Raw genomic sequence first — 20,308 nt, 5'->3', positions numbered from 1 at the left:
AAAGGCAACACACTGAGATGAGAAGAGCAGAAAGTTGAAAACAGCTTGAGTCCCTGATGACATATTTGAGCTGTTTTATAGTTCTGAATTGCATGTCTCTCTACCTCTTAAATAAACAATAAGTGCTGTCATATTTTATGCCAGAATTTGCAGGGTTTTCTATTGCAGCTATAAACATTTGTAACATTAAATTACTTTCCAATTAATTCATATCATACTGGAGAAAGAAACCTCATTTTTTAAATACCTTCAGCCAGACTGTTCCATAGTTGTAGGAAATGTGAGTTTAAATTTTGTAGAATAAATAGTTGCATGCCAGTTTGCTTTATAAGGATGTTATCAACGTTTCAAAACCTTACTTTTTGCTAAGGAAAAGTTAAATATTTTTTATGCTACATATCAAACATTTCAACAAACTCTAGTGTAGTTACCTATGAAGGCCAACATTTAAACATTTGGAGAAATAACTCTTCAAATTGAAAATAATTAAGCTTAAATAATGCCTTTTGAGGGCTTTCACAATGATGTTGAAAGTTCTATTATAACTTAGGCCTTCACGTATTTCAAAATGAAACAACCAAACAAAAGAACAAGAATAAGATGAAAACGTTACAAAAGTTATAATACAGCAGTACCTTGGAATTATTAAAGGCACAGATGAACGTCATTACTCTTTGAAATGATTAGTTATTAGTTCTGGATGACAGAAAGATAGAATGTACCACATTAATTTTATTAAAATGAGACTCCATGGAATTCCTCATGCATTGTCGTATTTGTATGATTTTAACACGAATACATTAAATTTACTACAGAATTATTAGACATTGCTTACTCTAAGGGCCTATAAACTACTTTTTTGAGAAGGGCCAGATAATAACTACAAGCATGCCTCAGAGATTTTGCAGGCTCAGTTCTAGACCAAGGCAATAAAGGGAAGATCGCAATAAAGCTAATCACACAATATTTTTGGTTTCACAGTATATACAAAATTATATTTAAACTACATTGTAGCTTATAAAATGTGAAATAGCATCATCCCTAAAAAATAACATACAAACTTAATTAAAAATACTTTATTGCGGCCGGGTGCGGTGGCTCATGCCTGTAATCCCAGCACTTTGGGAGGCCGAGGCGGGCGGATCATGAGGTCAGGAGATTGAGACCATCCTGGCTAACACGGTGAAACCTCATCTCTACTAAAAAAAGAAACATACAAAAAATCAGCTGGGCGTGGTGGTGGGCGCTTGTAGTCCCTGCTACTCAGGAGACAGAGGCAGGAGAATTGGGTGAACCCGGGAGGTGGAGCATGCAGTGAGCCGAGATCGGGCCACCGTACTCCAACCTGGGTGGCAGAGTGAGACACTGTCTCAAAAAAATAAATAAATAAATAAATAAAATAAAAATAAAGTACTTTATTGCTTAAATAAATGCTAGCAATTTTTAGAGGCTTCAACGAGTTGTAATCCTTTACCTGGCAGAGGGTCTGGCCTTCATGTTGATGGCTGCTGATTGATTAGGATGGTGGTTGCTGAGGGCTGGGGTGGCTGTGGCAACTCTCAAAATAAGACAAAAATGAAATTTTCTGCATCAATTGATTCTTTTTCACTGAAGATTTTTTTTAACCATGAAATGCTCTTTTATAGCATTTTTCTATAGTAGAACTTCTTCCAAAATTGGAGTCAATTCTTTCAAATCCTGCCACTGCTTTATCAAATAAGTTTATGTAATACTCTAATAGTTTTTGACATTTCAACAATGTTCACAGCATTTTCACTAGGAGCAGATTGCATCTCAAAAAATCCTTTCTTTGCTCATCCTTAAGAACCAACGACTCATCCATTAAAATTGTATCATGAGTATCATGAGATTGCAGCAATTTAATCACATCTTCTGGCTTCACTTCTAATTCTCTGCTTTTATCACATCTGATTTACATTCTCCACTGAAGTCTTGAGCACCTCAAAGTTATCCAGGAGGGTTGGAATCAAGTTTTATTGAAAATCTTGTTAATGCCAATATTTTGACCTCCCAGGAATCACATTGTTTTTTTTTAAACATGGTTTCATGGCTCACTGCAGCCTCAATCTCCTGGGCTCAAAAAATCCTCCTGCCTCAACCTCCGAAGTTGCTGGGACTACAGGCACACATTACTATGCCCAATTAATGTTTTAATTTTTTGTGCAAATGAAGTCTCACTGTGTTGTTCAGGCTGGTCTTAAACCCCTGGTCTCAATCAATCTTTCTATCTCAACCTCTCAAAGTATTTTGATTATGGATGTGAGCCACTGCACCCGGGCCATGAATGCTTTTCTGTGGCACCTAAAACAGTGAATCTTTTCCAAAGCTTTTCAGTTTATTTTCCCCAGATCCATCAGAATAATTACTATCTATGGTACCTATAGTCATAAACTGTATTTTTTACATAGTAAGGCTTGAAAGTGGAAATTACTCCTTGATCCATGGGCTGTAGAATGGATGTTTGGTTAGTAGGCATGAAAACAACATTAATCTCTTTGTTCATCTCCATTAGAACTCTTAGGTGAAAAGATGTATTGTCAATGAGCCATAATATTTTGAAAATAATTTTTTTTCTCAGCACTGGGTCTCAACAGTGGGCTTAAAATACTCAGTAACCCATCCTATAAACAGATACACTATCATCCAGGCTTTGTTCTTTCATTTATAGAGCACAGGCAGAGTAGATTTAGCCTAACTCTTAAGGGCCCTATGATTTTTGGAAACGTAAATGAACATTGGCTTCAACTTGAAGTCACCAGCTGCATTAGCCTCTAATAAGAGAGTCAATCTGTTCTTTGAATTTTTGAATCCAGGCATTGACTTCTCTTCTTTAGCTTTGAAAGTCCTAGATGGCATTTTCTTCCAATAGAAGGCTGATTCATGTACATGGAAAATCTGTCAATTAGTGTAGCCACCTTGAACAATGATCTTAGCTAGATCTTCTTGATAACTTGCTGCAGCTTCCACATCAGTACCTGCTGCTTAACCTTGCACTTTTATGTTACAGAGACAACCTCCTTACTTAAATGTCATAATCTCTGCTAGCTTCAGACTTTTCTTCTACAGCTTCCTCACCTCTCTCAGCTGTTGTAAAATTGAAGCGACTAAGGGCTTTAATCTGGATTAGTCTTTGGCTTAAGGGAATGTTGTGGCTGGTTTGATTTTCTATCCAGACTACTAAAACTTTCTATGTATCAGCAGTAAAGCAGTTTCAGTTTCTTATCGTTTGTGTGTTCACTGGAGTAGCACTTTTAATTTCCTTCAAGAACTTTCTCTTTACATTCCTAACTTGGCTAATTATTTGGCATAAGAGGCCTATTTTTTAACCTATCTCGACTTTCTAGATGGCTTTCTCTTTAAGCAAAATCACTTTTAGCTTTTGATTTAATGTGAGAGGTATGCAACTCTTCATTTTACTTAGAGGCCATTGCAGGGTTTTTAATGGGCTCAATTACAGTATTATTGTATCCCCAAAATAAGGAGGGAAAGCTGGTGGCGGGGCAGTCTGAAAATACATCTTTATTGTGTAAGTTCACTGTTTATATGGGCATGTTTTGGGGCACCACAAAACAATTGCAATAGTAACATCAAAGATCACTGATCATAGATCACCATAGCAGATATAATTTTAAGAAGTCTGAAATATTGTGAGAATGATCAAAATGTGGCACAGAAAAGTGAAGTGAGCAATGCTATAGGAAAACTGGTGCCCAAAGGTTTGCTTAATGCAGGGTTCCCACAAACATTGAATTTGTGAAAAAACGCAGTATCTGCAAAGTACAGTAAACCAAAAGTAATAAAATGACGTATGCCTGCACTTAGACTCTGTAGGTCATTAAAGTGCCTGTCCCAATTACTCACTGCCTTTGTTATATGGTTAAAATAGCCATATATAAGACCAAAGTGAATGGGTATATTGTTTTGCAATAAGTGTTATTTACAAAAACTGGCAGCAGTCCAGATTTGGCTCCAAAGCTATAGATATGACCCCTCTTCAGATTGAATTTTCTTGAAAGTTGACACAATTGAGATTGACAAATTTTTTTATAGAAGAGCTCCGAAACTTGACATTGCAGTAGTAAAATTTAGCAAATGACATGGTTTCAAAAACCTCCCACCAAAGGTTTATGGAGTTTACAGATTAAGCTTTTTAAGTAGTGATTCTATAGGAAAAAAAAAAAAATATCCTGGCTGGGTACCTGCCAACTGCAAGGTTAAGCAGCAGCTCATGCCTGTAATCCCAGCACTTTGAGAGGACAAGGCAGGCAGATCACAAGATCAAGAGATCAAGACCATCCTGGCCAACACAGTGAAACCCGATTTCTACTAAAAATACAAAAATTAGCTGGGTGTGGTGGCGGACACCTATAGTCCCAGCTACTCAGGAGGCTGAGGCAGGAGAATTGTTTGAACCTGGGAGGTGGAGGTTGCAGTGAGCCGAGATCACACCACTGCACTCCAACCTGAGCAACAGAGCGAGACTCTGTCTCAAAAAAAAAAAAAAAAAAAAAATCCTAAAATAGAAATCTGCATAATGAATTCATGGTCTTGTTTTCAATCTAAATCTTCCTCCTATTTTAGAATTGGTCAGAAAATGCAATTGTTGTTATTTAAATGTAAAATGAAAAAAACAAAGCCCAGTTCTACTGGTTGCTGTATAAAAACAATGATCTCAAATAATCCACAACCTTTTGTTTTCTCATGTAGTCCAAGGGTCCAGAGTCAGGAAGCAGCTTAGGTGGTTGTTCTGGATTAGGTAGCATAGATTTATTTACTAATATGCAGTGGGTTTAGGGATCACAATAACACTTTTAGGACACATAAAATGTTTGAATTTCTCTTAAAATCAAAAGAACAAATATTTAGGTCAAATGTTTATTTATAGTATCAATATAATTATTTTATAACAATACAATAATTATATATAGCTAAAATGTTATTTTTACCAATTGTGTAGGTTGATATCATAAGAGTAATACTTACTTTTCTGGAGAGATTTCTCATTCTTTCACCTGTTCCTTTTCTGCCCCATTCAGATATGCGATATATGTACACATATACACACACACACACATACACATACATATATATATATATACACATATACATACATATATATGTGTGTGTATGTGTATATATGTATATATGTGTATATATACACACACACATATATATGTATGTATATGTGTGACAGAGAAAGAAAGAGAGAAAAAGGGCCCACAAAGACCAAATTAAAAGGAATAGAATTTCCTAGGGCCTCAGAAAATTATAATGCATTGATGTCAGTGTGGCTCTTGATTCAGGGTCCGTCATGAAGTTGGTTAAGACAAGCTGCCAGCAAGAGCTGCAGTTTCTGAAGACTTGTCTGAGGCTCAGGGTCCACTTCCAAGCTTATTCACATGGCTGTTGGCTGGAAGTTTCAATTCCTCTCCACAGGGGTTGCTGCTCATATTTGGTTTTCCCCAGAGTGAGTGGTTTCAAAGAAAATAAGCATGAGTGAGCAAGAAGATATACTGTTTATTATAACTTAATCTTGAAACTGGAATGCCATCATTTTTGTTGTATTCTACTAGTCACAGTCCAATCCTGGTGATTTGGAGGTACTTCATAAGGAGTGAATAGTAAGAAGCAGAAATTACTGGATGTCATCTTGGCAGCAAACTACCATTCCAGGGGCGTCAGGACAGCCATGGTACAACATTACCTTATGTGGGACGGAAGTAATAAGAATGCACCTCAGACAGAATTGTATTCACTGAATACAAAACTTCAAGCTAAATTTTATTTTTAAAATTTACTTTAAAATAAAATAGAATTTTTCATATTTTATAATACCTTGCTAAATTTAAGAAAAATAATGTTATACAGTAATTAACAATTATTACTGCTTACTGAACATACCTCCACTGATAAAGTTTTCATAATATCTTATCTACTGGGAATGACTATGCCACATATTTTATAAGCCAACCATTATAATTAGAAGACTAATATATGCATCAGTGTTTGTATCTTTTATTTGTTTTTGTGTATCACTGCCTCAAATATTCTGTAGAAAAAAATAGCATAGTTAAGAGCAAAAATTAAAGTAGATAAAATATAATTCTGTCGTAACTTTCTCTTTATAAAATAAATTCTGTGAAATTAAAATGTGGTCCAACATAAACAACTAGTCAATACTTAGGTCTTCAACACAATTCTTATAATTCCAATTTCTCCCACTGACTTTCTTATTGGTTTGTTGTATCCACCAGACTTATATTTCTCCCTCCAGAGACTGCATATAGAGGTTGTACTTCATTTTTCTCTTTTCATGAAAAAAGGAACATGCTTCTAACAGAAACTGGGGCAAGCTTTTTTTTTCTTCTTCTTCCTTTTTCTTTTTGCTGTAATTGCAGACTTCTTTGTTGCTGAGCTCAGATACTAAGAAATCCATTAGTCCTTTTCAGCTAATGTGAAGTGTATGTATCCCTTGGCTGTCCCAAGGAGAGAAGAAAAACACAGACAGGAGAAAAAAAAATATCAGTCAGAACTGGAAGTTGCTGACTCAGGTTTCTACCCGCAGTACAATAGCCACTCTTTCTTGAAATGCAGTTGTTAAGAGACATCAGAATTAATCCTTTCCAGCATGGACTTTCAGAAACAGTGTTGCAAACTGTTGATAATGAACATCATGAATGTATTTTTTCACCTCATTTTACATAAAATAAATGATATATAAGTGTAACTACTTAACATGTTAAAGTCATTTACACGGGAAAAACTATGCCTCAAAGTTATCTGAAATCTTTGTTACTTGCTTTTGTATTATTATTTTCTTTATCACTTAAGTAACCCTTAAAGTGACATCAAATTTAATAGTTTTCTTTCTTTAGAATACTTTCATACCATTTTTCATTTTACATCTCTTACATTTCTATATTTTATAAGTTTATTGATGAATTTATGCATTCATTCAACAATTCAACATTCATTAAATGTATATAAAGTGTTAATGAAGACTGGAACATACAGGTAGAAATAAAAACTATTGATAAACTGTTCTGGAGCTCATACTACTTAGCTAAAGGATGCTATATACTTGAATAAGGTGATCAGAGATCACCTGGCCAAAATATTATTTTAAACAATTATGTTTGTTGATAAGAATAAATATAACACATACTTTTGTGCAAAGATCGCTCATTCATTCCTCTTCGGCCCCAGCTATAGCATCCATATGTGCTTTGAAATTACTAAAATAATTATGAATACCCTGCCTGTGCATAAAATAGAATAGAATAGGGATAAGTACATTGCACAGACCAGAAAAATGTTTTTGTTGTTTTTCTAATTAAATACAGAGGGGCCAGACTGATTGGATGCAATATATTCAGCACACAATTCCACTTACTGAGAAAACAGCAGAGGAAGTCAGGCACTGGCAGCAGCTAACAAACACCATCTAATTGGAGTAGCAAGAGCAAGCCATGGGACAGATGGAGAACAAGCTACTTGGATCAATTTTTATACTACAGATCAACAGCTTTGAGAAGCAGTTATGTTGAGAACCCCATGGTTTTTTCAATGTTTAAACCAAGTCAAAGCTGGTACTTCAGTTGTTCCTCCCTCATGGAGCACCAAAGAGTACTGGGAAGACCAAGGAGAGCCACACCTTATGCAAATTATAGGGGCAGAACTACAAAAATTGAATGTATTGAAATTGGAGACTTGGCAATGGCTTCTACTCATCATGATGCCAAGTAGAGGAAAGTATCTGAATTGGAATTGGCAGCTCTCTCACTATACACCTCAGGGATGCTGGATCACTGAACTCAAAATGTCTGTACTAATCAACTAGCCCTTCAGTATGACATCTCTGCTGTACAATATATTTCAGGTTAGTTTGAGGATTTTATATTTCACCTATTTTCTTTCTTCCTTTCCCGTCATTGTGTTTAATTAAGCATTTTAAGGTATAGGCATTTTTATACATGTTGTGAAAAAGGAGGGAGTGACATCAAAGGCCAAATTTCATAATATCCCTGATACTGGCCCAGGAAGAGTTACCATCACTGGCCCAGGTGGTCTCTACCCTAACTTGGCATAATTTACGTCTCATGCAGTGTCAATGACCCTTGAACTGCTGGGCGTCTCATTTTCTTGTCTGCGTAAAACAAGAGGATTGAAATGAAGTGTTATGATTTATTTTTCCAACAAAGATGAATGAAATGTCAAGAGCAGCAAGAATAAATTTTAAATACTGTCACATTTGTGTCCTGCAACATTTGGTATTATTTTTTTACTTTAACATCTTTAGGTAGTAGATTATTATATTAAAAAGATTTAAGTATTTGTGTGTGGACTTTAGTTTCTTAAACTCAGCCTTAAGAGATATAACATCAACTGTATATATATATATATATAATGTATATATATATTTATATTATGTATATATATAATGTATATATATATTTTAAAAGTATATTAAATATGGCTTGGAACCTATGTGCTGATACCATGTTAAGACTATTGATTTCAGTCACTATTGAGGTTCTTTCACCCTCCAATAATTGCACAAGAATCAAAGACTCTTAAGCAATGCTAAGAAACAGCAGAAAGTACCTTCATTCTTCAGCTCATCATAATTGTCTATATTCTAATTGTCCCAGATTATAAGGACTCTTGAAGTTTTTGCTTTCACTGCTTATGAACCAAACTTGAGCCTGGAAATTTTTACTGATAGTAGTAGTCATGTAACTCAAGTTCCTGTTCCCTAAGGGAAACACTCAGGTATTGCCCTGTTTATTCACTCCCTTCCCGCTTTGTCTCAAGGGTGTACTTTTTTGCATTGCCATCAATTTGATACTCTTACTTGATACTAGGAAAGCCACAGACATTTAGATGGTCAGCTCAATTTAGGAGCTGCCACACATCCCGTCCGCATCACCAGAATTGATGAAGGAATATAATCATAAACACTTTCTTTCCAACCCAGGCAACCTCCCCACAAAGGTAGAAGGGAAAGAAAACAATTGTATTAATGAATAAACATTAAGCCAAAATGTGAAGGGCATCATAGAAAATTCACTAAAGAGATCGCAAAGACAAAAAAAAAAAACCTCACAATGTTATGTAGCCAAACAGATAAAACAGATTATATTCACATTCTCAAATAAGTAATAACTAGTCCTCAAGTCAGAGGACTCGACCACACCATGTGTCAGACATAGTTCATCCTAAATTCACATGAAAATTGACCTGACCGTCTGTGCTAACTAATTGGCTTTATCCAAAGGAAAAACAAGCTTCTCATAACTCTATTACAGAAGATAGTTTTTGCAGCTTGAGGCTAAATGAGATTAGAAATTAGTCTCCATCTTAGTTCAGGTTGCCATAACAGAACGCCACAGACTGTGTGGCTTAAACAACAAGTACTTATTTTTGACAGCTCTAGAGGCTGAGAAGTCTAAAATTGAAGCACTGGCAGATCTTGTGAGGTCACATTTCCCTGTTCACAGAGGGAATCTTCTGTTTCCTTACATGATCAACAGAAAGACAGACAGACAGACACACACACACAGAGAGACAGAGAGAGAAAGAGAGGGGAAAAAAATCTAGTATCTTTCTTCTTATAAGGACATTAATCCCATTTATGAGGGCTCCACCCTCATGACCTAATTAGGTCCCAGAAGTACAACCCTTAAATGCCATCACATTGATAATTAGGCTTCAACATTTGAATCTGGCAGAAACAAAAACATTCAGTCTACAGCAGGATCCTACCCTTCTACAGAAACAGGTAAATAGGGTCACTTTCCTTGATCATTACATTTCAAAGAGATGGTTTTCAGATCCTTGAGATTTACTTACATTTCAAATAGGTAGAGAAAAAAGTTACAATTACAAAATGTGTAAAGCAAATTCTCTAAGAAAAGAGAGGAAGATCTTTCTCCTTGTTTTTAATAGGGTGAATTAAGCCTCTTGTATTTAATTTGTGTTTGCCCTTACACTTGTGTTAATTTAAGAGATTTTTTATATATCAAAAAATAAATGATTTGTATTTTTTAACATTTGTTTTAAATTTATATCCGTTTGTAGGTCTGTATTAGCCAGGGTTCCCTGGAAGGACAGAACTAATAGGATAGATGTATATATGAAAGGGAGTTTATTAAGGAGTATTGACTCACCAGGCAAAGTCGCACAACAGGTCGCCTCCAAGCTGAGGAGCAAGGGAGCCAGTCCAAGTCTGAAAACATCAAAAGTAGTGAATCTGACAGTGCAGCCTTCAGTCTGTGGCCAAAGGCCCAAGAACCCCTAGCAAACCACTGGTGTAAGTCCAAGAGTCCAAAGCTGAAGAAGTTGGAGTCCGATGTTTGAGAACAGGAGGCATCCAGCACGGGAGAAAGATGGAAGCCAGAAGACTCAGTCAGTCTAGTCTTTCCACGTTCCTCTGCCTGTTTTTATCCTAGTCATGGTGGCAGCTGACTAAATTGTGCCCACCCAGAATGAGGTTGGGTCTGCCTCTCTCAGTCCACTGACTCAAATGTTAATCTCCCTTGGCAACACCCTCACAGATACACCCAGAAACGATACCTTGCATCCTTCAATCCAATCAAGTTGACACTCAATGTTAACCATCACAAGGTCTTTATATTTTTAAAATCTCTTTTGATTAACTAAAGTTCCTAACAGCAGTGCCATCACATTTCAGTGTTTTACTTTATGCATAGTGTTTAAAGAAATCCTTACCTATCACGAGGTCAGGAGAATGTGCACCTATATTTTCCCTACAGAAGTCAAAAATTTTGCTGTTGTAAGAGCTTATATGTAAGACCTTAACAAATCTATAGTTGATTTTATATATGTTGAAATATTTTATTATATTTTTGTATGGCTGACTCGTTAAACTAGCTAAATTTACTAAAGGGTCTCCTCTTTCCCCTATGACCCATAATTCTACCTTTAACTCGTATCAAAGTTCAAAATAAGAGTGAAACTGACTTTGAGGTCTCTCTTTCATTTTATTTTAAATTGCTTAACACTGTTGAATTCTAAATTATTTCAGTTATTATGCCTTTATATTTGGTAAAAAATATGCTGTTTCCTTATGATTGCCTATAGTGATAAGTACAGAGTATTGATTATTCATGTTCCTTTACTTTATAACTTATATATGTGAATCAACATGTGAAATTGTACAAAGAATATTGATGAGATTAAAGTAGAATTTCTTCAAATCTATATCACAATTTAAGAAAATTTTTAATTTTTTATAGTATGTGTTCTTCTTATCAGTGAACACAGAATAATCCTCAACTTGATCAGAACTTTTTAAAGCCTTACAGTATAATTTTATAATTTTATATACAGTTCTTAAATTTTCTTGTCATTCATTTTATATACCATATAGATATTTTTTTCTGTTATGAAGAATGAATAAAACCATGTAATATAATTATTTGAAGGTCAATGAGCTATTCTTTAAGCTATGAAATCTAATTGCATGTGGGCTAATTATTACCTTGGGTAGAAATGCTCCATTTCTAACTCCATTTATTAAGACACATTGTTAAGCACATTGATTAATTTTAGAAATTTGTAAACATTTTTGCATTTCTACCTAGATAAACATATAATCCACAAAAAGATTGCTAAGATCTTCAGAGCAATGTTAAACAAACTCACTGATAAAGATCATATTATCATCTTATTGATTTTAAATGGAATGCTTTCCTGGTCATATAAATTAACATGGCTGAAGAGATATAGGAGTTCCCTTCACTTGTAATTAACCAAAGCTTTTTTGTTCATTTGCCTTCTGGCTTTATAATAATAGTGTAATTACTAAACCATAGATGAAGACTATTTTAATGATTTCCAAAGAATAAATCTTTAGTGTAATTTGTTATCTCTTCTATTTCCTATTTTTCTATTTCATTGATTTCTGCTTTACATTTTCTAAAGATTTGCTTCAACTTACCTTGAGTTTAATCTTCAGTCATTTATCTAACATTTTTATGCTAAAAACGTTGCCTGCCAAATTAAGAATAAATTTCGTTCTTTAGTTAAAAATAAAATACCATTTATTGTTATAAATGTTCTGTGAAACTTCACTTCTATAGAATTAAATAATTTAAGCTAAAAGCTGTTGGAACTTTATATTATTTTGAGCCTTGAGAGGAATATGGCTATGTGGCCTGAATCATATAGCATGCAGCGGCAACTTCTGCTTTTCCTTGTGAATGATATGAAAAGATCAAGTAGCTCCAGAGATAAGACTTTTTTGAAATCATTACCCTCTTCACTAAATGTTGAAACAATCTTCTTTGGAATGTAGTGAGCTATATTCAATCAAATCACTGTGATGTATGTACTGTCCTTCTATGGAAAATAATGTGACCCTGTTACACTTCTCTATTTCTGACTATATAAGTGAAACCTTAATTTCTCTACTTTGGAGCACTGACCCTATTTTTTTGGAGTAAGTGGTTTTTGGGTGGCCATCCTCAAATTTTATCCTCAGGTAAATGCAATAATTACATTTTCTAAAGCTCACTATTTAAGACTGACACTCTCATGACATATAACAGATTTTGATATGTAATTTTTAAAATATCTTTGATTTAAAATATTTTAATGTAAATTATAATTCATTTCTGACACATGATTTATTGTTACATGATTCAATAAATTGCATTTATTTTTATTTGCAAATATATTTTGATTTATGTTTTACCATTCAGAAATTAACTTCCACATAAATTGCATTGTAGTCAGAGAATATAGTATGTAAAATTGCCTATGAGATTCACTAACATTTATATTAAAACAAACACGTCTGTGTTCCATGTTTGCATATAATGTGAACTTATAATCATTGAAAGCAGGATTACTTACATGATGACAATATCAAATTGTAAATTTTGTGCAACACTGTTTTGCTGATCATTGTTTTATCTGTCAATTAATGAGAAGTTTATTTATTTATATACCTTACAGATATGAGTCTCACCTACTGCCCAGACTGGAGTGTAGTGTTGCAATCATAGCTCACTGTTATCTTGAACTCCTAGGATCAAGCCATCTTCTTGCCTCAGTCTCCCAAGCAGCTAGGACTACAGGTACGCACCACTATGCCTGGCTATTTTTTGTTTGTTTGTTTGTTTTGTAGAAATGGTTTCACCTTGTGCCCAGGCTAGCCTTGAACTTCTGGCTTCAAACAATACTCCTGGCTCAGCTGCCCAAAGTGCTGGGAATACTGGCATGAGTCACCACGCCCTGCCTAGAAATATTTTTGAATCTCCCACTATAGTGATAGATTTCTCCAATTACCTCTGCAGTTCTAATGAGTAATTTTATATATCCAAGCTATGTTTTAAGTACAACACATTTAAACTACGTATGCCATACAGTTGAATTACAATTTTATTATTTTATAATAGTCTTCTTTATCCCTAAAACTGTTAACTGTAAAATCATTTACTCTCATATTATATGGATATATCAAATAGTTTTGTTTTAAATAAAATATACCTTGCTTGTTTTAGCATGTATGTGTGGGGATGGTGGGGAGGACAGTGCTTCAAACCTCTCTTTCCCATCAGAGACCAGAATTACCCTTGAGAATGTGTTGCACCTGGGCTCTAACTGTTATGGAATAAAAAAGGCTAATTCAAACTTTTAATGTCCCATTATGCTGTAAGCTAAACTTTCTAGAAATTACTGAATGTTCTGGATCCACAATTTTCAGCACGCTTTCATAATTATAAATCTCCATTTTTTCCTTGGCTGTCAGCAGGCATAAAAACAAAGCACAAGGCTGAGTGCACAGGCAATTGTCCTAGATGCTTTTCATTTTAGAGATCAGAGAGAGAAACTCAGCCAACATAGGACACGTGAGAAATTAGGACTGTTTGAAGTCAGGTTAGCCATGCCTCAACATAGTTGTTACTTTGTGCATGACGTGATTTGTTGAGCACTTTTCACCTTTGGCAAAGGAGACAGTCTTTCTGTGGGCTCAGTTTTGATGTCAAAGGTTAAATTGATTTGAAATTACCTGGTGCCCTCAAATGCAGAGTTGTGAAGACGTCTGTGTTAGAGTAGGGAAGATGTAGTAACACTGAGATTTCATATATAACTGAAAGTAAGAAAAAAAATCTTTCCTCAAATTATTTGGCGTTTCAAATTTTATCATCTTGCCCTATTGCTTGAATCATATTATAATATATAATATATATAAAATCATTATTTTAATACTTATGAAAAAGAACTAGATACCTGTTTAAAAGTTAAAGATATATTAACCTTCTAGTTCTTTGTAAAGCTGCATAAGAAACCCCACACCAAAAGTTCCACAAAAGCTGTGATATGGACAAGTTTATATTTCACATTGGATGCTCATCATCTTTCACTGTGCATGATAAAAAGTGAGCATGAATAAAATTTATTAAATTAATAAATCACTGAACTGAGAAATGAGGTATATTTTTAAATAACATTAAATAAATATCAGTACTGAAGATCTGGATTAATTTTTTTTATTTTTAGTTAATGGGCAGCAGATGTGTGTGTGGAGGATGGTAAATAGAAGATATTTTATTATCATTTTAATTTTAATTTTAAAACTAAGTGTTAGTCTTAACCTTTGAAAATACAAAATTCTCATAGATACAATGGAAGCATAAATGTTAAATGTAATTCAAGCTGGACTATTCATTCTGCAGCTTCATCAACATTCAGTTGTAATAAATGATTTAGGTTTCTGAAAAATAGCTCAGAAACATGGTGAGTATATATTAAACATCTATATATGTGTGTTTATCAGTATCTGTGTCTATACTTCTCTATCTATATCTATATATCTAAACATATATATGTGATATAGTATGTATACATTTATTTTATATAAAGCAATATAATCAGAAAATGACAATAAAGTAACTTATTATTTAATATATTTTTATTTTCCTAAAAGCATCACTCTTGACGTTGTCCCAGTAGATTGCTAGGAATATCATCACTTACTTTAAAACGATAATTCCATTTTAAGCCTGTCATACAGTGTTTCTATAATTTTTATACATATTAAACATTTTAAATTTTAAAATCCTATGAATGTGGAAATATTACATTAGCCTATTACTTGAGTAAAGTTCAATAGAAAGAGTTATAACAAATTTCACAAGCAGTACCATACATGCTTAAGATTCAAATGTCTATTTCTAACATTGGATAGACTATGCCTTCCTTAATAAATATGAGGAGTGAAATGCTTTTTTGTTTGTTTGTTTTTTCCAAGACAGAGTCTCGCTCTGTCACCCAGGCTGGAGTGCAGTGGCATGATCTCGGCTCACTGCAACCTGAGGAGTGAAAGACTTTAAAAAAAAATGCTCAACTTGGGAAAATTTATAAGTGATGCCAAAAACACACAATCTTATTTTTTAATTTTTAGAAAAAGGTGAACATCCATTAATCAAATGCCATTTGAATTACTATTAATGGTGAAAAATGGCAATTTTCAGTATTTTGATGTTAAATACTCAGAGATCCTCAGGATATTTTCAGGGAGCCTATAAAGTCAAAAATATTTTACTAATAAGGCTACAATGCAATTTTCCTTTATTATCCCCATTCCTTCACAAATATAGAGTACAAAAATTGTATTGATATAATTTCCAAATCTACATTTCATTAACCCTTAAAGACACTACCACTTATCCTCCAGAAAGAATTATTCTGAAACCTGAAGATCTCATGGAGTAGCTTAGCCTTCCTTGGGATCTATTATCTTTTCCTTCTTTTTATTCCTACCTTTTGGAATAGAAATATCTATCCTACCTGTGCCTGTCCCACCACTGGATTTTGAAAACACATAACTCGTTTGGTTTATAGATTCACCAATAAGGAGAACTTTAGTTTTCAGAGAAATCATACCTTGAGTCTCACCCACGTCTGATTAAGATAATATTTCGATGAGGCTTTGGACTTTAGACTTTAGAGTTGATGTCGTAATGAGTTAGGATTTGGTGATCTGTTGGGGTGGAAAAAATGTATGTTAACATGTGAGAACGACTTGAATTATGAGGAGCCAAAGGAAAAATGTTATGGGCTGAATGTGTCCTCCCACAAATTAAAATACCAAACCTCCAATCTCCAATGTGGTAATATTAGAAGGTGGAGCTTTGGGAGATAATTAATATTAGTTGAAGTTATGTGGAGATAAGTACTGTTCTAAGAGTCCCCAGAGAGTGATTTGATTCTTGCAGTTCTTCACCATGTGAAGATACAATGGCAAGCCAGCAGTTTGCAACACAGAAGAGGGCCCTCAACAGAACTCAACCTTGTTGACACTCTGATTTCATATTTCCAGCCTCCAGAATTGTGAGAAACGAAATTTCTCCTTTTCATAAGCCACCTCATCTATGGTAATTTGTTATAACAGATTGTACTGACTAAGACAACAAATTACCTCTCTTGGCCAATTTAGTAAGCTCCCACTTCTTAGTTCAAGACCTAATATATAATCCAAGTGCTTCAATTCAATGTTACACCAGAGACTAGGAGATAGTATGTGAACTGAGAAGAGTCATTCTTTCATTATGATGTTAAAGTCTTTATGTAGCATAACTTTGTCTTACTGTTTTGGAAAGTTGGGGTTCCAGCTGAATTCTTTGCATGTCTTTAGATCATGTGATAAAAATACTAGTCCAGTGTATTTTATCTAGAAACTTCTAAGTCATTGATAAACTAAATATAATTACACAGTATTTCTAACGTAAACTCCAGAAACTGTGAGAGTTCTCATTTTGGTAGAGAAACAAGTTTTTGCTTTATTCTAAGTTGTGATATTTTCAGGACAACTAATATGGATATGAGTTTTTATTAGTCAGGGCTTTCCAGAGAAACAGAACCAACAGGAGATACACACACACACACACACACACACACACACCCCTCCCACACACACACACACACACAGAGGAGAGATTTTTAATGAGAAATTAGCTTATGAAATTATGGAGGCTGAGAAGTCCCATGATTTGCCATTTATAAGATGGAGATCCAGGGAAGCTGATGCTAAAAATTCAGTTCATGTCAAAAGGCACGATAAACAGCATAGTCAATGATGTAAATCCCAGTCTGAGGCCAGTCTGAGCTGTCCCAGCTCAATCAGGAAGGCAGGAAAAAAAGGTGCTAATTTCTCCTTTTGCTCTATTCGGGCCCTCAACAGATTGGATCGTGCCCACCCACATTGGAGAAGACAATCTGCTTTACTCATTCCGTCAAATGAATGCTAATCTCATGAAAAAAATTAACACAGAAGTAATGTTTAATTTGGGCATGTTGTGCCAAGTCAAGATGACCCATAAAATTAACCATGACAGAGTTGTTCTTCATTTATTCTTTTATGTTCCTAAGATTTTATGTTTGATCCTTCAGTTGTATCTCATTTTTTATTTTCCCTCATCTTAAAGAAAATCCTTTTCTCCCCAATTATACAAATACTATAGGTTGATAAACTTTACATACTACCAAAAGAAAGGGATGAATAGTCTAAAATTTACTGCAACAAACACCTCTGTACCTCACAGAGGCAGTTATTTTATTTAAAAAAAAAAGTCCTAGAAGTTGATTGCTTACATATCAACAACAACAAATACCTAGATACCTAATACCAATCAATATAAATTTCTGGTATTATAGCTTTTTAAGCGTTTTGCTAAATCAATGGGGAAAATAGCATATTTGATGAGATTTTAATTTTAACTTTTAAGGATATTTAATATCACTTAATATGCTTAATTAGCCACTTGGATTTAAATTTATTTGGATACCAATTGCTTGCACCAGTTAGCACTTGCCACATAACAATAATCCTAAACTGGGTGACATACAAAACCGTTCAGCTGTTCTAGCTGTGCTCCATGGTGCAGCTCTAATATGCATGGCTGAATCACTTTAGCATCTGTGGGTGGATAGAATGGGGAATTTGGTTACATCTAGCCTTGGGATGATTCAGCTTTGTACCTCCTTCTTGTTCATGTTTCATCCTTTTCCTGAGTCCAGCAGGCTAGTTCATAAATGTCCTTCTCAGGCAATGGCAAAAGTGCAGGAGAGCAAATAATAACTCACAAGACATCTTAAGCCCCAGTACTGGAATAGACACATCATCACTCTGCTTAATTGATTATCCTAAACAAATCAAATGGTACTCCCAAATTCCACAGATGAGAAGACAGACTCAACCTCTTACTAGAAAGAACAGCCAGTAACATGACGTGGGGTGTGGATAAAGGGAAGAGTGATATGCTGAAATCAACAGGGCGATTAACCACGGTCTGCCCTCTTGGATGCATTGATTTATATACCTTTGTGTGGAAAATAATGTAACAGAGATACTAGGATATCCAAAAGACATTTAATGACAATCAGGATTGAAATTCAGGATCCAATGATTTATATAAGATTGCACATGATGCTTCTCTTCATCTGGTGGTCTATGAGCTAAATGCAAATGTGATTTGCCCTCCACACACAACGTGTAAAATGCTGAAACAGGAGTGGATAAACACAATGTACACACATTCAGAAAAGTAAGAAATGTGAGGCAAGGAGCAGTGGGTGGCCAATAGGAATTCTGAAATCCCACTGAGTTTTACCAGGTAGGTCCCTATGGAGGTGATAATGTTTGTTGATTGAGCCTGGTTCTTCTCTGTCAGCATTTCTTTCAAGTATATTGACATCTGTCCTTTGAGATGTTCTTCCTTCCTCCATTACCTTCCTTAGTTGCTTCTGAAAAGGCATCAGAAAATATGTTTTTGTGCAAATTTCTCAGCCTACTTGTTACTAGCATAAAGTTAAGGGCCCAAATAACTAATTGCATATTGAATAATCTCAGACCTTGAGATTGTCCAAGGCTAGAACTGATAAATCTATCTGGGGGAAAAATATATAAACTAATAATAATGGACATCTAATGAGCCTATAGACCAAAGAAAAATTCCAAAGGAAAATTAGAAAATATTCTTAATCAATGAGAGTGAAAACACAACATACACAAAACTTGTGGGATGAAGCTGAAAGAAAACGGTGATTTGAGGAAAATGTAAAGCATGGAAGAAATAAAATGAACTAAGCTTCCATTATAAGAAATTATAGAAATAAAAGAAGAACAAATTAAACCCAAATAAGGCAGAAGAGTAGGAACAGTACCAGAGTTGAAAGTAATGAAAAAAGAAAATAGATGAGCATTAAAGGGAAGAAAAATAAAACCTGAAGTACATAATTTGAAAATATCCAAATATAATATTAATATAAATAAAATACATTTATATAACATTATAAATATATTAATGTAAATATTAAATGAAAGTAATAAAGCTATAGGTAGACATTATAGAAAAGAGAGAAAACACATGACCAGTATTTAGAATGAGCAAAGTGACATCACTACACATTCTGTAAACAATAAAAAAAAAGGAAATACAATATTATAAAGTACTTTGCCAGTGATCTGAGAAGTTAGAATACATGAATAAATTTCTTAAAAAAGGAAGATTACTTAAGCTAACTAAAAAAAAACCACTTAATTTATTTCATTTTTTAAAGGACAAAAAAACAAACACCGCATGTTCTCACTCATAGATGAGAATTGAACAATGAGAACACATGGACACAAGAAGGGGAACATGACACTCTGGGGACTGTTGTGGGGTGGGGAGAAGGGGGAGGGATAGGATCGGGAGATATACCTAATGCTAAATGACGAGTTAATGGGTGCAGCACACCAGCATGGCGCAGGTATACATATGTAACTAACCTGCACATTGTGCACATGAACCCTAAAACTTAAAGTATAATAATAATAATAAATAAAAAAATAAAACCTCAACACTTTAATTAATAAAGATTTCCTGCAAAAAGTACTCCTGTCCTTGAGAAGGTGGCTTCATTGGTGCGTTCTACTAAACATGTAAGGGAGACATAATGACATTTCTCCAAAAACTTTTTCAGAAATTTGAAGTTACAAACTCATTCTATGAACTCAGCATCACTTGATACCCAAACAGAAAAGGCTATTAAAAGAAAAGTAAGCCACAGACCAATATCTATCATAAACAAATGCACAGAATTCTCTAACAAAATGATAGACATTCAAATTCAACAATATATACCTGGGATGAATCTCATTTTGGTCACGGTATAATATAAATGTGATTTGCCCTCCACATACAACATGTGTGTTTTATATACCATGACCAAAATGAGATTCATCCCAGGAATACAAGATTGATTTCACAATAAA

Source organism: Gorilla gorilla, chromosome 15 (assembly GCF_029281585.2).
Source record: "Gorilla gorilla gorilla isolate KB3781 chromosome 15, NHGRI_mGorGor1-v2.1_pri, whole genome shotgun sequence".
Classification (NCBI taxonomy): domain Eukaryota; kingdom Metazoa; phylum Chordata; class Mammalia; order Primates; family Hominidae; genus Gorilla; species Gorilla gorilla.
This window is presented reverse-complemented; position numbering follows the sequence as displayed.